Below are 6,000 nucleotides of genomic sequence, written 5' to 3' on the forward strand. Positions count from 1 at the left end.
AGAAGTAATTAGAGCCTAATTGAAGCAAAGTAACACAATGTCTGTCAGCATTTCTCCTGCTACCACACATTATATTATTACCTGTCATCTTTTACTTTGGTTGGACCAAAAAAAAAATTACAATGAAAAACCTTGGGTTTCTACTAGCCGAAGCAAAGATACAGATAAAAGAAACTAAATAAAAGCAAACAAGATTGGGGTTAACTGTCTACAAACTGGCCTTGTGGACATTTCCAAATTGAGAGCACTCAATTTGCCTAATTAGGAGATGTCACATTTTACAGAATTCCAGTTTTAAATTTAGGCTACTTAAATCTGCCTCCTCCCCCATAGTATTATGTTCTTCACTTGGCTCAGGGCTCTGTGCTCTCCTCTGAAACTTTTTGTGTTCTAATTAAGGCTATGTGAAAAGTTTTTGCATTCCAAAATTAAAATGGCAACATTTTGCTGTTTGGGTGCAATGGTGGAAACCACATTTTCAAATTTCCCTTCTGTGATTTTTTTTTAAATAATATTTTTTTTCCTCTCTGCATCAGTGGCAGCAGTAAGTGCTGGTCTAGATATGATGCCGTAAGTAGGAGTTGCCTGTGAGATGAGGGTTAGGGACGTATGTTGGAGGAGGTCAACCCTAATGTTGTAAACTTTTTGGAAGACTAATGTTTTTGACCGATGGAACAGATCTTGTCTACTTCTTTTCAGAAACGTTTGGTTTAACTTTAAAAACCTGCACCATCCTTAGTCAGGTTGAGACTCCATGAGAAATTCCCTTGAGTAAAGATGCCATGATAGCCTCCCATACATTTCTTTCATGGCTGTAGGATAAAAAGAGATGTTACCTGTAATTTAAAAAAAAAAAAAAGTTACAGCTCTATTGTTCCTTCATTGTGGTAATGCTGCTGCTTCCCTTGACACTTATTTACTTTTTCAATTTTTCCCCTCAGAACCTAAATATCCCCCATATCATTGAAATAATAGCCTAATAATGAGTCCCTGAATATAAAGGTCTGAATACTGGGGTATTTCCCATTCCTATTTATATCACTTAGATATACAAAATGGAAAACCAAAGATTTCCTGCATAAGCAAAATTCCTTGGTATGTTGGAAGCCTGCCAGTCACACTAAACCTGCATTTTGAGTCAACATGGGGTAGTGAATAACTCAAGTGCTTAAGCTGGCCACAGGTGGTCTCAGTTGCTGTATTCTCCTCTGGAAAGGGTTTGTCACTGCGTTAGCCCCAGTAGTCTCCCACCATTAATTGCACAGATTGAATTAATCTTAATAGTATTGCACTCCCTCATGGCTGTAGACAAAAGCCTTATTCTTTCCATATGTTCAGTTGCTCCCATAAATAGATCATTAACGCTTTCTGTGGGTGGAAATGGCAGCTGGTCCTGTTTTCTCAATCCCTTTTTGAAATATTTTTTTTGGGTATTTTCCTGAAGTATGTTCAGCCTGAACATGGAACAACAGAAGGAGAAGAGATGGGGAAAGTGGTCAGCAGCACTGAACTTACTGACCCTTAATACCCTTTCTTGGAGGCAGACAGACAGACAAAACACGAGAAGTTGTTGCTTGTGACTACAGCATGGCAGTTAAAGATATTACAAAGCAGCCAACTTTTGGATCAATATGTGGCGGAGATGGGGTTGAGACAACTATGGCCTGATTCAATAAGGTACTTACACTTATGCCTAACTTTAAGCACATGAATAATCCCAAAGTTAAGTACATATTTCAGCGTCTTGTTAAAGCAGGGCCCAGATAAGTGCACAGAGCAGCAGTGGAGGACCGATGGGAGTACAAGGTGACTCTTAAGAAGTTTTAGTTTTTTAATTGTGTATTTGAAGGCCTTAAATCTTCTTTGTTGCCTTTGCTTTAGTCCATAAATCAGCACTGGTGGCTCTTGTTTTCCATCTCCCAGTGTTTTTCTTAAGTGTGTCTTCCAAGCTGATACCTCTTTCAAAGCCTCAAACCACCTTTTTCTGGGTCTTCTTCAAGGTCTTTGTCCTCTGACTATTAGTTCTTGTACTGTCTGGCTAATGTATCCTGAATCTTGTCGTCTCACATGATCTGACCATCTCAGTTGATACTACCTGAGCTTTTCCATGATGTGGGCTACCTGCATCATGGCTTGTACCACTTCATTGCATAATCTATGCGTAGGGCCCTACCAAACTCATGGCCATGTTTCACAGACCGTGAAATCTGGTCTTTTTTGTGTGCTTTTACCCTATACTATACCAATTTCACGGGGGAGATCAGGTTCTGACCCCAAAGGAAGTTGCAGGGGGGTCACAAGGTTATTTCAGGGGGGATCATGGTATTGCCACCCTTACTTCTTCACTGCTTTCAGAGCTGGGTGGCCTGAGAGTGGCAGCTGTTGGCCAGGCACCCAGCTCTGAAGGCAGTGCCCCGCCAGCTGCAGTGCAGAAGTAAGGGTGGCAATACCATACCATGCCACCCATTTCTGCGCTGCTGCCTTCAGAGCTGGGTGACTGGAGAGCGGTGCCTGCTGACTGAGGGCCCAGCTCTGCAAGCAGCAGCACAAAAATAAGGGTGGCAAGACCATACACTGTCATCCTTCCTTCTGCGCTGGTACTGGCGGCAGCTCTGCCTTTACAGCTGGGCTCCCGGCCAGCAGCCGCCAATCTCTGGCCACCCAGCTCTGAAGGCAGCACCACAGCCTGCAGCAGTGCAGAATTAAGGGTGGCAATATCGCAACCCCCCCCTACAATAACCTTGTGACCTCCTCCATAACTCCTTTTTGGGTCAGGACTCCTACAATTACAACACTGTGAAATTCAGATTTAAATAGATGAAATCATGAAATTTGCTATTTTAAAAATCCCAGGACTGTGAAATTGACCAAAATGGACCATGAATTTGGTAGCACCCACCTGAGCATTTTCATTTTGGCAGGGGAAATAGTTCTTTCTCACTGACCGGCATTCCAACCTATACATCATAGCTGGCCTACGCTTGGTCTTGTATATTTGGCATATTCTTGAGAATTCCTGTCAAGTCCCTCTATTTGCACCAAGTGCTTTTCATGTGGCTCCTAACGTCCACATTCCCATTTCCATCATAGCTCACCACTGAACTGAGGAATCTGAATTGTTGCTCAACCTTTCTATACCATCTAGTTTTACTTACTTCTTGATGTTTCTCTCAACAAAGCATTGCATGTAGTCCGTCATGTGTTGACTGATTAGGGAAAAATGGTTTACTAAGGCAACCAGTTATTATTTATCTTTATGGCTCAACATGGTGTCATGGGCGAAAATCATGCTCCATGGAGCCTCTCTCCAATCCCTTGCATCAAGGTGTCCAGTATAATTGCAAATAGGACTGGGTTTAAGGCTGATCCTTGATGTAGATCTACCCTCACAGTGAATCATTTTGTTGCCACAGCTGCTTCTCACTACTATTATGCTACCTTCGTACATATCCATGATAATCTGCCCATATGTCTCTGGCAGATTGTGCTACTGCAGGCATCACCATGTAATTCTCTATGAACTGTCACTACCTTCTCTAAGTCCGTAAATCTATTGTGGAGGTCCTAAACCTATTGAATTAATATGGTTTCGCCCTGTTGAAGTTTCTGGAATGCAAACAAGAGGTTTCACAAGGTCACCGCTGAATTTCTCTGCAACTGTTTTGTGAAACACCGATCCCTCTGAAAGACAACTATAACATGGCTCTGTTGTAAAATGTACCCAGCAGGCACATATCTTTGGGGGCATGGGAAGTAGTATTGTGCCATTGACCTGAACTTCAGTTGAGAATAGTGGTGACCGATGGTGGAAAACATCTAGAGAAGAGCAACACAATGATTAGTGGTCTGACTGATTTAAATAAAAGAGAGTATGCCGACTGTGAGGATTTACCTGGAACTGGGAATAGCAAGAGCAGAGTTGAGTGAGGTGTGCAAAGAGAGGAGTATTATGAAACTTGATCACTCCTATATAAAAAGAGAATGTAGTGCTCATGTGCAGTGGTTGAGTCACCCTGCTGGAAAATGAACACCTGCATTTATTTGCAAAACATACCGGGGCAGAGCCTCAGCTGATGTAAACGGGTCTAGTTCCACTGAAACCGTTTGTGAAGTAGTTTTGTCGGTGAGAGCAGACCACCATGAAACTCTCCTGCATGGCAGCTTGCATGCACTTGTAATCACAACTTACTGTGCAGCTTCCCACCATGCCATGAAAAGGATAGAGACATGTTGACCAAAGACATAGTTCTGAACCAATAGAACAAACTGTATGTTCTCTTTTTCATTCCTGTGGCAAAGCACAGAAACTCATAAGGAGCCAGTTCCTCAGCTGGTGTAAATCAGCATTGTTAAAGGATCTATGCAAATCCTTGCACTGAAACTTTCTCCCAGTTTGCTACAGGGGAAAGATAAAATTAGCCTCTACAAACTGTTGAACAGACTTTGAATTGAGTCTGAATATATAATTCAAATTAAAAAAAAAAAGCATTTCTCCCATGAACTCTTTCTTCTCAGCGTGACAATAATACAAAACCTGGGCACTGCGATGATGATCAATGCTACCTTTCAATCTTTAGCATTTGTGCTGTTTCACTTTCCATGCTGTGGCATTGTAGGTGGAATCTGTTACTCTCCCATCTGTTGTAGATCACCACTGGGGCTGGGCTCATTTACAAATGTTGCATTTGCTATTTTAAAGTACATGTTTTGCAGCAAACCTGTAAAAATGATTTGTTCCATCATGTCACTTTTTTCCCCACACAGGGGATAGTTACTTTTTTATAAAACGCATTAAACAAAGAAAGTATTAAAACATTGATGCACCGGATGTGAGCATGTCAAAAATGTGTCCATTTCATTCATTAGTCTTTTAACATGACAAACTTTCATTTTCATTGCTGGGCAAGTTGCAGTTGTCCTGTACAAGAATGTATCTTCTCTACATGGAATAAAACCTAAGCATGCTCTAAGAGCACTGGCAGTCTTGCGCTGCCTCAGGGGCACAATGGGGTTGAAAAGAATCATGAGAGGGAGTGCTCAGCAAGCATAGAGCTAGCATACCTGGGCCTGATCCTGGGCCAAATCCCACTTGGTGTCGGTGTAGGGGGGCCTGCCTGGTGCGGGGACAGAAAGTACTGTCCCCCCACACTATGCTCTAGCTAGGCTCAGTTGGCATATGGTCTCTAAGCAACCCTGGGAAGTTGGCGTAAGTTAGAGCACCATTCAGACTACTTTAACTTGAGACTCAAGGAGCCATAATCAGCTCCTTGATAGTCAATAGATCCTTTTTTACTTTTGCTTTGTTCATGTGCTGTCACAGAGATTGTTAATTATGCTTTAGGGTACTGTAATCAAACTTTTAGTAAGTTTTGTTTGTCCACTTATTTGAAATCTGGATTGCAATGGCAATAGACGTTAATGGATTATGTTGATGTTTGTGTCTATCCAGGACATACTTGAAAACGAGAGCTCTGTCTCAGTATATTTTTTGTGGCTTAAAAAAAAAACTTAATAGAGCATCTATTTCACATCTTGTTATGAAAGATACTGTTTTCTTCATTGACAATATACACAATTACCTCAAGTTATACAAAATGAAATACAGATTTCAGCGAACACTCGACCTTTGAGTCCTCCATTTAAATAAATAGTTAGTGTTCAGGAACACTAAATATGAAAAGTTTGCTAACAGAAAACCCACGGCTACTCTGTTTTATTATAAAGTCTATGAACACTGCAAAGAAAGACTCTGATCTTTGTGTGTATTCTTCTTTCTGTTTGACAGTATGTCTCAATGAGGTTGCCCCACCAATGCCTCAGTCAGTTGCCCTTGAGGCATGTAGCGCAGATGTTTTGAACGTGTACATATTTAAATGTTTCTCTGCCTGGCTGGCCTTCAGTGTGGGTGGAGGTGGGAAAAAGATCAAATAGATATTGTCTGTGTTCCCTGAATGCTTTTCACCTAGTTCTCCCAAAGCTTGCAAGAAGCCTTGTGGAGTA

Source organism: Mauremys mutica, chromosome 4 (genome assembly GCF_020497125.1).
Source record: "Mauremys mutica isolate MM-2020 ecotype Southern chromosome 4, ASM2049712v1, whole genome shotgun sequence".
Lineage (NCBI taxonomy): Eukaryota > Metazoa > Chordata > Testudines > Geoemydidae > Mauremys > Mauremys mutica.